We start from the raw sequence: 14,318 nt of genomic DNA, 5'->3' as shown, positions 1-14,318 counted from the left end.
CAATGAATTATTATTATTATTATTATTATTATTATTATTATTATTATTATTATTATTATTATTTAAGTAACATGATGGTAGACTAGACTATACAGTTAATACTCTGAAGTAAATGATCAAATAAGCAACATAATGCTAAACTACAGTATGTAACTTTCTGGAGGTGACACATCACCTTCATGATTCCAAGGAAATCGAAAGTTAAAACCACACTTCAGATTGAGATCTATGGAGACAGATAGAAGATTATAGCCAAACGAACGACATTTCCATGGAAACAAGAAGGAGAAAGCCCTCGTCCAGGCCAAACAAGAATCAAGTTTGTGGAGATGCAAGTCCACTCACAGTAACACAGTAAGGATGAATGTTTATCAGTGCAATAAACAGAATCAAACCTAAAAAAAAAAAAAAAAAAAAAAAAAAAAAAAGAAGAAAGAAAGAAAAAGAAAAAAGAAAAGATTTTTAATAGGCTAAAATGGTGCATGCTGTGGTTTTAACTCATTAGCAGATCAGCCCCAAAACACTCTCACAATATTTTTTATTTTATTTTTATTTTTTGTATTTATGATTATCTTATTTTACATTTGAAAGTTCTCTGAGAAAACTATACATGGACATCACTTTCAGAAGCAGACTCCTGCCCGCTGTTGACCTCCACATACAGTAAAGTAAGTGACAGCAGGAATGATGCTGTCAAATATAAATAAACAACCTAAAACATTTGATCCTACTGCATTCACTCTGTATCTGCTTTCCTAATTGGTGCTAGGCTCCTGGAGAGCACCTCCTGGAGAGCACCTCCTGGAGATGCAGTCCAGGTTCTTCACAGTGATCTGGACCTGCTCAGCTCCATCACACGTTGAACCTGAACATTAACATGAGGCAGCAGGTCCTCCTTGCTGGTGGCCCATCTTCAAAGCCTTACCACCTTGTTAAAATGCACAACGGGGAGTCGGGAAATAAACACGCGCACAAGTGTGTAGGCAGAGGAGAAGCAGCGGCTGACACACAGTTAGTCTAACAACGTGCCTCATTAGAAGATGTCTGCGGGACTTCTCATTGTCAAGAGCGTTTGATACACTTACATTTTGTCCCCGTTGATAGCAATTTGCATCTTTGCTTTGGCGCCTCGTCTTGTTCCATGTGTCAGTACAAAGGCAGGCTCGTATCTGCGGTACGCTCTGGTGGAGGGGGACGTGCTGAATGTGGTACCACAGGCTATTGATGTGACTGTGTGTTACCACAGATCATTGCTCTGATTGGCTAATATTTCTTGACCTTTCTTTAACTGGGATAGTCCTGCTGAAATTAAGCTCTTCACAGGGGGGTCCTGCTCCCAGAAGAGACCCTACTCTACCTGTTTTAGGCCTCAGTTATCAGTCCAGGCTAAACTAAAGTGAAAAACAGCCTGCGAAATTTGTGGGGGTGTTGAATGTGATTTACCAATGGTTCCTGAGCATATTATTTCTGCTGCAAAACTGATATACAAGTCAATGAGAGTTGAAGTTAGCTCGCCTGTGCTCCTCCGGGCGATTGAATTGTTGTTGAGACTTGTTAAATCCTCTAACAGTTGGTTCACCAGTGTTGTCATTTTCACTTGGAAATCAATGTGGGATCATGGAGATGTGCACAAAAACCTGCAGTCCACAGAGACGACAGGGACACACATCGTGCCACATCCAGGATCACTGGACCCCTGACTGGACCCCACAGTCTCTGCTTAGACATTTAGGACATGGGACAGACTTTAGGACATGGGACAGATTAGTCTTTATGATGTGGTGTAGATGAAAATAACATAATAATACCTGAAGAGTGCCATCAGTGACAATTTGCCACATTCAGGCAGCAGATAAGAAACAAAAAAAAAAAAAAAAAAAAGATTGTTTTATTTGTTAGTGTTTCTGCCTATTGTCAACACCAATATTGCCGAGTAAAATTTAAATCTCCATAACTGTTGTTGTCAAGGAGAGGAAGTTTCAGGACCTCCAATCAATGAGTGTGTTTACATGCACATCAGTATCCTGGTTATGATCGGGTTTTTTGAGTATCCCGGTTTCATTACGGTGCATGTATCCCAAATACTGCCATAACCAGGATATGGTTAATAACCAGAATACTGATGTGCATGGAAACGCAGAAGGGTGTCATCACTTCTCTGACAATTTACCACTCCTCCCAGCTCTGATTTTTTGCCTCTGTGACCACACGAGCTGCAGCGGGCTTGGCCCATCAGTACCTGTCAGCTGCCTCAGGAGTCCCGTGAGCCAACAAGACTCGATAGAACTCCTTCTTCAGCGTAACGGAGTCCCTTACTTCTGGCGTCCACCACCGGGTTTGGGGATTGCCGCCATGGCAGGCACCACAGACCTTACGCCCACAGCTACGAGACAATTGAGGCCGAGAACAAAGCCCACTCAGACTCAATGTCCACAGCCTCCCCCGGAATCTGTGAGAAGCTCTCCCGGAGGTGTGAGTTGAAGGTACCACTGACAGAGGCTCTGCCAGACATTCCCAACAGACCCTCATGATAAGCTTGGGCCTGCCAGGTCTTTCCGGCTTCCTCCTCCGCCAGTGGACCCAAATCACAACCAGGTGGTGATCCAATCAGCTCAGCCCCTCTCTTCACCCGAGTGTCCAAGACACGCGGCCGGAGGTCAGGTAACACGACTATAAAGTCGTGTCATCTGACATCCGGGCTAGGGTGTCCTGGTGCCACATGCACTGATGGACACCCTTGTACTCGAACATGGTGTTTGTTAAGTCCAATAACAAAACACCACTTGGGTTCAGATCAGGGAGGCTGTTGTCCCAATCACCCCTCTCCAAGTGTCACTGTCGTTGCCCACGTGGGCGTTGAAATCCCCCAGGAGAACAACGGAGTCCTCAGTCAGTGCACTGTCTAGTACCCCTCCAAGGGACTCGCAGAAGGCCGGGTACTCTGCACTGCTGACATCACAGTGAGAGACCTGTCCCCGATCTGAAGGCGCAGGGACGTGACCCTCTCGTTCACCGGGGTGAACTCCAACATGTAGCGGCTGAGCCGTGGAGCAATGAGAAGGCTCACACCAGCCCACCGCCGCTCCCCGTGGGCAACGCCTGAGAACTGGAGGATCCAGCCCCCCTCGAGGGGTGGGGTACCAGAGCCCAAGCTGTGCATGGAGGTTTCTGCCTGTTGTTGACACCAATATTCCTGGGTAAATGTTTATCTTATTAATTTTTCTTTAAAGTTGACATTGACATGATTAGATGTTTGTTTTGGTAAAGCCTGTACCACAGTCCTAAACATGAAAGAAGTGATACTAATATTCATGCAATGCAAAGTGTTCTCATATTGCCCATGTCACAAAAGGCATGGTCTAAAAAATGTCTAAAACATTTATTTCTTTTTAGTTACAATAAAAAAAAAATAAAAAAAAAAAAAGTGTTCTTATTATGCTAAGTGTCCTTTGTTACAGACCTTTTGAATGAAATCATTATTGAATGCCATAATTTCAAGTTTTGGGTACGTTTTTATTCGTGTTTCCTGAATAACTTGAAAAAATGACTTAGGAAGGTGTTGCTATATGATCTCAACTGTCTTTAAAATCAAAGTGGAGCAGCTGATGTCTGGGCCCGTGTGCCAGAGAGCACTGCTGCCATTGCTTTCATAGATGTATATATTTAGCCCCACCCTCTTAGTTTCTCAACATGTACACTTTTACTCCTACTTGAGGAAGATTTAGTTTGAAGTAACAGTAGTTCTTCTTGAGTAAAAATGTAAAGTCATGCACAGCGGGTTGAGGCAGGTGTGGAGGATAATGAAGCATCTTTTTACTGCCGTAGTGGCGCTTGAACCAGTGCTAATGAGCAACATGAGGTTAGCATGTAGAAACGTCTTTGTAGTGACTGTTTAAAGCGCCGAACATATAGTCAGATCTATATTGAGACCAGTGATATCAACACGAGTAAAAACATACACACACGCACACACACACACACACACACAGCTGTTCTGTCATTCTGTCTAAAATCTCACTTTTGAAGCAGACTACAGTGAATTACATGTCTTCTTCTCAGCCACAATGTGCTCTCTCACAGGAGCAGTTAAAAGGATCCTGGTGGTTTTGTGGTCTTCAGATTTGGCTGTTTGAATATGTGCGTGTGTGTGTTTGTGTGTTTGTGTGTGTGTGTGCGTATGTGCATGTACCATCACTGTCTCTTTAAACACACTGGCTCTGATGCTACAGCCAGGAGCAGCCACTCACGCCAAGCTCTCAAATGGACAGATTAATCACAACCAAGAGGAAGCCAGCGGTGTGAAGGGCCAAACGGAGCGCGCTCAGAGTGCTGGCGCGCGGCTCACTGCTGGAGGTGCCGCTGGATCACACACACATATGAGCCCGTCATGTCTGATCTGTCCTCCGCGCTCACAAAAATCGAACCGTTTTGTGGATTTTCGAGCGGATACGTCGCACTGACATCGTGCTGGGTGGACTGCATGGATGTCTACGGTGGAATGTTCAACAGTTTCATAGAGACACAATGCATACATATAAGCATAACAGTGTCCGATTTTTGAAAATAAATAAATAAATAAATACACAACATGGATTTTAACAACACATTTTCAGGAACAGCACACAAACGCACACACACGAGGAGCACACAGACGCACACAAACACACGAGGAGCATACAAACATACACATACACACACACACACACACACATACACACAAGGAGCACAAAAATACACAGACATGAGAAGCACACAAACACACACACGAGGAGCACACAAACGCACACAAAAACATGAGGAGCATACAAACATACACACACACCAGGAGCACACAAACACGCACACATGAGAAGCACACAAACACATGAGAAGCACACAAACACGCACACATGAGATGCACACAAACACACACCAGGAGCACACAAACACACACACATGAGATGCACACAAACACGCACGAGGAGCACACAAACGCACACATGAGGAGCACACAAACACACACACAGACGAGGAGCACACAAACACACACATGAGGAGCACACAAACACACACACACACAGACGAGGAGCACACAAACACACACATGAGGAGCACACAAACACACACATGAGAAGCACACAAACACAAGGAGCACACAAACACAAACACACACACACACAATGAGCACGCAAACACACATACATGGAAAGCACACAAACACACACACGAGGAGCACACAAACACATAAGGAGCACACACACACACACACACACACAAGGAGCACACAAACACATAAGGAGCACACACACACACACACACAAGGAGACGCAAATCACAGCCAAAATGGGGCAAATTGTCTTGTTGTGTGTGGCGGCCTTAAGGCGAGGGCAGCCCCTGGGAAAGAGGTCACCTGGTCTGTCGTGAAGGATCATATTTAGATTAAGGGACAAAATAGTGAAGTAAAAACAGCAGCATCATGCAGAGTGAGTTAAATAAACATTTGAAGGTCAGAATCACAATCCTGACAGCAGCAGTTACAGAAAGAGGGCTCATAGTATTTAAATAGAAAGTGAAGAGACAATAATCGCTGGAGCCGGAAGCATGTCCCTACTCACTTCCTATTTGGAACACGCGCCAGTGGGTGAGCCTGTCCATTTATATACACAGTGTGTTTGTGTGACAGTTGTTGTGTGCTGTCTCTGTACAAATAAAAGCACACATACCAACACAAGGAAGGCAAGAGCTTTACTTCAGCACCATGGACAGCTCCATGAACGACCATTTCACAGGGTGTATATTATAAACTATTATTATTATTATTATTATTATTATTATTATTATTATTGTAGTAACACTTTATAATAACTACACCTAATTTAGCCTTAATAAAGCATGAACAAAGACTTAATTAATAATGATTCACACTTAGTAACTGCTTACTTACTACCTGAATTAGCACTTAACTTGCACTTAATTCGCCTGTGCTGTAAATAGTAACTCAATACTTCTTAATTACTCATGAACTAACCATTTGCATGTTTACAAATACATATTTAAGTACAAATTTGAGCATTTATTAATGATTAATAAGCTACGAGAAAATGATTTACTAATAATACAATGATCATTCAGGCAGCTGTTATCTGTTAGTTAAGTCTTTCTGAGAGTTTTTCTAAAGTGAAGACTAATTATGTTTATTAATCATTTGTTAAGGTTGGTCAAATTCTAGAGAAACAATAATGCATCACTAGTAAATCATTCTCTCATGGCTTATTAATCATTAATAGATGCTCAAATTTGTACTTAAATATACATTTACAAATGCACACACAAATGGTGAGTTCATGAGTCATTAAGTAAGAAATACTTATGAGTAACTATTTACAGCACAGGCAAATTAAGTGCAAGTTAAGTGCAAATTCAGCTAGTAATTAAGTAGTAACTCAGCATGAATCATTATTAATTAAGTCTTTGTTCATGTTTTATTTAGGCTAAATAAGGTGTAGTTATAAAGTGTTACCATTATTATTATTATTATTATTATTATTATTATTATTAATAATAATAATAATAATAATTTATTTATGTATTTATTTTTCTTAAGTGTTTGCACCCTCATCTAAAATGTAGCAGAAGTTGCGTTTTATGATGCTGCAGATTTAGTCTGAACATCTCCCTCTGAAGATCTCAAAAACACCTTCACGAGAATGTTACATTTATCTCTGTCTTTGTCTTTCTATTGATGCTTTGCGGCTGATGTCATCAACATTCTCTGAGGGTGTGATGCAAACTGTAAGCACTACTATGTCTGAAGCTGTTATTCCAGTTAGACTTAAATCTGGGATTTGTTTTAACACAATCTGACCATAAAAAACGGACATAGCTGGAACTACAACAGGTGACATGATTTGCGCTCTTAAACATGTCCTTCATTTAGCATGGCTTAAAGCTCACAAGAGTCAATTTTGCCTAACATAGAACCTTTAAAAAAGACTCAAATATCCAATATAAATATTAGACATGTTTCAGCACCACGGTCAGCTCTGTAAAATATAAGTGGATGCTTTGTTTTAAACTAGTGTTGACATGTTCTATAACCGTCCATAAAATGAATACTGGCGCGTTGTGTCTGTGGAGTGGAGACCTGACCATGTGACCATGTGGAGGCTTGAGCTCATTGACTTGTATTGACTTGAGTGTGGGGAGAGAAAAGCCTTCTGCTCCTCTACAAACCATACACATGCCTTTCATTATGTTATATTGAGTGGAGAGTGTCATCCATAACTCTTAAAACCTCTCTCAGTCCACCATAAAACTGGGGCTGAAGAACTGATCAGATTTAAATATAAATTATAATCGTCATAGTTGAAATCAATCCTCAAAAGTGGGTAACTCGTCCTTCGTGAAGGTGATGTGCACATAACTCTTTTACATACAGCCTTCAGTGGCTACTAGTTCAAGCTAGAATACACTTCAGCAACTGTTCTCTTATCTGACAAAGAGCAGTTTCCCTCCCTCTGACTAGGGATGGGCATGATGAGTCGATTAATCGATAATTGATCATTAAGAATTTCATCGATTACGTTCATTTTTAATCGACAAACTGAATGTAGGTTGCTTTCAAGTCCTGTCCAGGCTGTCCAGGTTTTTTTTTTTTTTGGGTTTTTTTTTTGTTTTTTTTTTTTATAAAGTGATGGAAATGTTCAGGTTTTCATTTCCTTTTCTTAAACTGAGCGTTTTTCGTAGCGTCTGTGCATCAGAAGGAGCGAGCAGACACAAACAGTCAGTCAGCCTGCAACATGCCGAAGCACAAATGCCCATTTAATAATGACTTGGACAAGAAATTCCCCGCTTTCTGTCCCGGTCGAGACAAGTGTGAGGCCATGTGCACAGTCCCGGTGCCAGGGACCTCAAAGCACCAGGACACCGAAAAACATTAAAAACGCAAATATGGTCACCCTAACCTCCACTGAGTCGTGTCCTTTAGTTTGACAGAAGTTGAACCGCATCAGCGCACAAAATCAGTTTTTTCTTCACTTAGTTTATGCAAATGAGCCATGTGGTTTTAAGTTTTGTTTCTGTGAGACTTGCACAAATCTGCATTAAACACATTCTAATGTCAAAATTTATTTATGCAGATGAGTAGTGCAGATAGTAATAATAATGATGATCATTTTAATATAAAAACGTTAATGATTAATTGATAATCGATCGTTAATTCTCCTGACGATCGATTAAGAAAATTGAATCGAATGCCTATCCCTACTGTATCTCTGACATTACAAATCTTCTCGTGCCATACTGTCCCGAGCACTCACACAATGCAGGAGGAGGTCGCCAGGGGCAGCGCACGACGAGGGGAACAGACAGACCAGGCCCCCATGTTGTTGAATCAGCTTCAGAAGGCTTCAGATCAGTACATGTGAATCACCTTTACTGTGGTATATGTTTGTATTTCTCTGTATTTTACACTTGCAACTTATTTATAGCATTAATTTTAACCCATTAAGCATTTTGTGACAAAGTGTGTTACAAATAAACAACTAAATTAAAGAAGTACATATCCTGTTACCTCTAAAAAACGGTGGTGCCCAATGGGAGCAGACACTGCTGCAAATGCGATCATAACCAAGATCCGTGCAGCTGTCTTCATCTCCAGTGGATAACTTCAGATCACACAAGTGAGTAGCTTTTCATTACATTTTTAATTCAGTGTAAGAAATGAAGTACAGAGCAATAGGTGTGTACCAGGATCAGTGAAAACAGAGGTAGATCAGAGCAGTGATTTCTTGATTTCAGGAGATTAGAGATTATACGAACATGTTTGAATCACACTAAATACAACTTCGACAGTAAATGAGAAGGAAACAACTAAAACATGGTTAAAAGTTCTGAAAATCGAAAGTTGATTTTGCATAATAGCGGCTTAATCTTGGAGGATAGAGGTCAGTTTTAAATGTGAATGCTTTGTGACATAAGCTCGTGTGATTAAACTGTGTGAGCGTGGCTGCCCGGACTCTTCCGACGCTCCCTCCTGGCCCGACCTGCCGATATCCGTGCGGGGCTGATCAGACGGGCCTTTGTGTGCGCAGGATTGCTTTCATTCACAGGCTAATTACTGTGAGCGTTTGGAAGTCCACGTGCGCCTCACATGTTGGAGCGGAGTTAAATGGAGTGTTATGGGGAGTGTGGGGGCGGTGTGAAGTGTGGTGGCCGCATTCAGGACACTCATTATCTCCCCAGAGCAGTGGTCAGGTTTGAAAATGACTGCATGTTTAAAGGCTCCCTCCCACACACAGCTCACATGAGCACGAGTCACTGATAGAACTCTCTGCTTAGCACCTCACCAACAGTTTACCTTTTATCTATTACAACTCTTTTGTTTTTGTTTTTTTCACTTTCTTTTTTTGTTTAATCAATATTAAAGAGGAAATATTGTGCTTGTGTCTGAAAACGTTTTAACATGACCTCTGCACTAAGTCACTTCCCCTTCAGAGTTCTATCACAACAGAGTCAGCGTGCATCCTGCAGTTTTCATGTGCATCTACATCTACAGAATCATGTTTTGTTTATGGAAAACTGTCATGTGGGAGCAGGGGGATGTAAGCTACAGTATATATATATATGATATGTAGTAAATATAGTATATAGCAGGGGTCTTCAGTGTTTTTCAGATCAGGGACCCCCAAACAGATGGAGACCCCTACTGTATATATGTCATACAGTTGTGTTTTATATTAAATTGGGCCTGGTGTCGTGTTTAAACAGCTGCTCTGTTATTGTACATTCATAGGGGCGTGTTCCATCAAAGTCCCTTAACAAGTCCAGGTTTATCCTGAAATCCCGAGCTGAATCTAGCTCCATCTCCAGTTTAAGGTGAGGAATTGCACTTTGTGCTCGCGGTGACTCTGAGAAGGCCAGAGCAATGGAGTCACAGAAAATGGGTGTTACGAACCAGTGCTAGGGACAAAGGAAAGTAACACAAACTAGATGTGATGTAAGCTAAGTGACTTTTATAAAGTAAATGTAAGTAAGTATAATAACAAAAAAAAGCTGTTTTACATACGATAAATCAAAATGTCCAAATACAACTAAAAAATACCTCTATTGGGTTAAATAACTCAAAGAAAATACAAATGCCCAAGGGCCGAGCCAAACTGGCAAATACAAACAAAAGATAGGTCAATAGCGACCGCTAGAGTCTCAAAATGACGGTGGCAAACTGAAACTGACATCCAGCCGCCCGGAGGAACAGGCGCTTAGCACTTTTATTGGACAAGGTGGTGGGATGTGTAGGATGGGGACTGGAGGAGTGGGACGTCAATCCTCCAACCAGGCACGAGGAACATCGGAACCCGCCCAACAGCGACGGGACCACACCCCACCAATCAGGCGCCAGGTACAACACAGGACCTGTAAATATGGAATGCACACGTGGTAAAACAAATGGGGAGCACCGGGTGAGGCGCAGCCAGGCTGCGAGCCGTAACAATGGGCTCAAATTATAGCTCAAAGTGTGACTTTTTTTCGTGATCTGATTAAACGAGAGAGGAGCCACGGCGAGTACTGAGGACCGAGAGGAACGACACGACTCCCCCCTCCTCTCCCGGTCGCTCCCCTACACAGTCAGCCTCCTCTCTGTCCACAGAGCGACCGGGAGAGGAGGCTGGCTGCTGTAGTGTGGGACCGGCAGCCACACCGCAGAACACTACAGCAGTAGTTTTGCGAGGATTCACGTGATGCCCATTACAAGCAGTTGGCGCCCTGTGCACTGTGCTTAATGTGTGTAATGAGTAGCTACAGGTCAAGAAATGATCAAATCCGTGCCAAGGTGGTTGTGGTATGACAGGGAGCAAGAGACGAGGGAATGAAAAGAGAAGGACAAACGTGATGAAGGAGCAAACAGACAGAACCCACTAAAAACTATCTCATCCTCATCCTTCAAAAATGAAGTATTTTTTATTTTTTTTAATGAAATGAATAAATAAAAAATGTCAAATCAACAAAAAATGTCACAACCCCCCTGCAGTACCCCCTGTTGGAGACCTCTGGTATGAAGTATAACATGAAGGGTTTGAATAGGACCTGGGAGAGATGCATGGACGACGTTTAAACCCTTTTGAGTCATATTTTTGATGGATCAATGGCATAACATGGTAGAAAGCTAATGTTGTAAAATGTCTATCTTTAGGTCATGTCATATTACTACTGTTTTTGATTTCCCATTCAATGTGTCTGTCTAGTAATAAATAATAATACAAAATGGGTGTGTCTTTCTGTGAGTCTGGCCCCTCCACCCGCCTCATCACTGCTCCCTTCTGTTAGCTGACCGCACTCGTTATGCACAAGTGAAATGTCGCCCTTGCCAATGCCAAAACAATTACAGTGCTGGGCCGAGCTGCCACGTCTGCCCAGATCTGGAGAGCCTGGCGCTCCAGCAGGGGCACAGTTTGGGTGAGAGAAGCTTTCTGATGATTCACCAACAGCAAACAGCCAACAATGAGCCCTGACTGACACTGACGAGACACGAGGAGGAGGTCTGGAACACACTCCCGCTCTGAGGCACGCACGAGTCAGCTCAACTCAACGTCACAAATTACCAACACAACATTAGCATCAACTTCTTAAAAGTCAAATAAGAACATTTAAAATCCCCATAAATGTAGGCATGTATGTAGGCAGTAGTGATGAGACGTTCAGCTCCAAATCTGTTGAGTTGGTTCATGTCACATTCAAAATGTTGCCTTTTTAACTATTTATTTATAAGACAGACAGTGTTTGGGGAGTAACAGATTACATGTACCAGAGTTACGTAATCAGAGTACTAATTATGAGTAACTGTATTCAGTTACAGTTACTGTTTCAGTGAGTGGTAATTGGATTACAGTTACTTGGTTGAAATAAATGGATTACACAGAGGTATTTTCCTGTTTTCACATTTTGGGCTATATCCCTTTTTTTTTTTTTCCCCCCGGTAATTTCACTCATTGCCAGACACTAAACCAGGACTAAACTAGAACTAAACCAGGACTAAACTAGAACTAAACCAGGACTAAGGACTAAACAGGACTAAAACAGGACTAAACAGGACTAAAAGGACTAAACCAGGACTAAAACAGGACTAAACCAGGAAAGGACTAACAGGGACTAAACCAGGACTAAAACCAGGACTAAAAAAGGACTAAAACAGAACTAAAAACAGGACTAAAACCAGGAACTAAAACAAGGACTAAAACAGGACTAAACCAGGACTTAACTAAAACAGGACTAAAACCAGGACTAAAACAGGACTAAACCAGATCTAAACCAAGACTAAAACCAGGATTAAACCAGGACTAAACCAGATTTAAACCAGGACTAAAACCAGGACTAAAACAGGACTTAACCAGGACATAAACCAGGACTAAACCAGAACTAAACCAGGACTAAAACAACTAAAACAAAGACTAAAACAGGATTTAACAGGACTAAACCATGCTGCCCGGACCATGTCTCCTCCTCTTCTTCAATAATATTTTTAATCTGGTTCAGTAAAATCTGGACTTTTTATTTTCTTTTAGCAGACAAAACATCTTATGTCAGAATATCCTCATCTTAGCTTCTCTACAGCAAATCAAGTAATCCAAAGTTTTCAGATTACATTACTCACTTTAAGTAATTTAATAGATTACGTTACAAACTACATTTTGGGGGATGTAATCTGTAATCTGTAGGGGAATACATTTTAAAAGGAACCTTCTCAACAGTGAAGACAGAAGCCAATGTGATTCATTTTAATAACAAATTAATCACAGAGAGAAATGACCAAGGCTCAGATCTGTTTAAAATGTTTCAAAGTGGGAGTGGGAGTGAGTTTAGCCTTTGAAATGATGCAGAATCTAAATAAAACATTGCACTAGAATAATAATTGTTTAAAAAGCTCAACTGTTGTTACGATGCCAGATATGTTTCTTTGTGGACAAATCTCTCAGTCGTGTCAGCTGTTCTGCTTCTGTGCTCATTCTTGTGCTGGTTCAGAATAAATTAGAATCAAAATGCATAAAAATTAGAAAGAAAAAGATTTGGTTCTTCTAGAAAATGAGACATGGATCCAACCATTCATTCTTTTCATTCTTCATTCTTTTTTCAAAATAAAACCAAAAATAAAAAAGCAAAAAAACAACCATTTTCTTCATTATTTATCTCCAAAACAAAAATGAAAAAAAAAAAAAATGATAATGATTAGTTTTTCAGTTTTCAATTTTGTGTTTAAATGAATAATGGAAAAAATGGATAATGTCCGTTTCACGTATCCGTGACTTAAACTGCGATGCCTGAACTTTTGCACTGTATACAGACTGAACCAAGACTGAACCAGAATGAAAACAGGACTAAACCACGACTAATCCAGGTCTAAACCAGGACTAAACCAGATCTAAACTAGGACTAAACCAGGACTGAGTGTCAGGCCGGGCCTGGAGGTGCGCCTGCGTAGATTGTCAGGTGATCAAGACTCAGACAGGGACCAGACCGGGACTGAGACCAGGATCAAACCAGGACTGAGACTGGGAACAGACCAAGACCAGTCCAGGACTGAGACCAGGACTGAGAACAGTTTAGACCAGGTTTAGTCCTGGTTCAGTTCTGGTTCGACCTCGTTTAGTCCTGTCCAGTCTGTCCTGGCTTAGTCCGGCATCGCAGTTTAAGTCATGTAAATGGGAAACTTTATCTCCGTTATCCTTTTAAACACAAATTTGAAAACTGAAAAAAAAAAAAAAAAAAAAAAGAAAAAAAGAAAAAGAAAACATTGTTATCAGTTTTGTTCATTTTGGTTTTGGAGACAAATAATGAAGAAAAAAAGAAAATAGTTATTTTTTCATTTTCTTAATTTTGGTTTTATTTTGAAAAACAAATGATACTTTGATTCACATGAAGGAGCTGTTCATAAGAGCCGACTCGTTCACAGACATCACATCACCAGTCGGCAGTGAGTGACCCCACAACCCTCCTCAGATCCACACTGCTCTCCAGCCCCAACCAAACACCATCGTCCAATCACATTTGTTTATTTCAGTGGTGCATGTGAAACGAAAGAGCTCATTGGTCACCATCATTTACAAACAAAATCAAATTTATCCCACCTCAGATGAACAGAGTTTATTTATTCCCATTGATTCTTCTGCTTTTTTTTTCTTTTTTCCATGTGAGTTGTGATAGAGACGGACGACCAGGGGCCATTCTAGGCTTTTAAAGGGATAGTTCAGGATTTTTGACATAAATCTGTAAGTCATCCCCGTCAGCAGTGTCGTGCATCCACACTGACTTACCCCCGACAGCATCGGGTGAGTCGAGATACTGAC

This window comes from Boleophthalmus pectinirostris, unplaced genomic scaffold (assembly GCF_026225935.1).
Source record: "Boleophthalmus pectinirostris isolate CB_2022bp ecotype Guang Dong unplaced genomic scaffold, ASM2622593v1 HiC_scaffold_23, whole genome shotgun sequence".
NCBI classification, from domain to species: Eukaryota; Metazoa; Chordata; class Actinopteri; order Gobiiformes; family Gobiidae; genus Boleophthalmus; species Boleophthalmus pectinirostris.
This window is presented reverse-complemented; position numbering follows the sequence as displayed.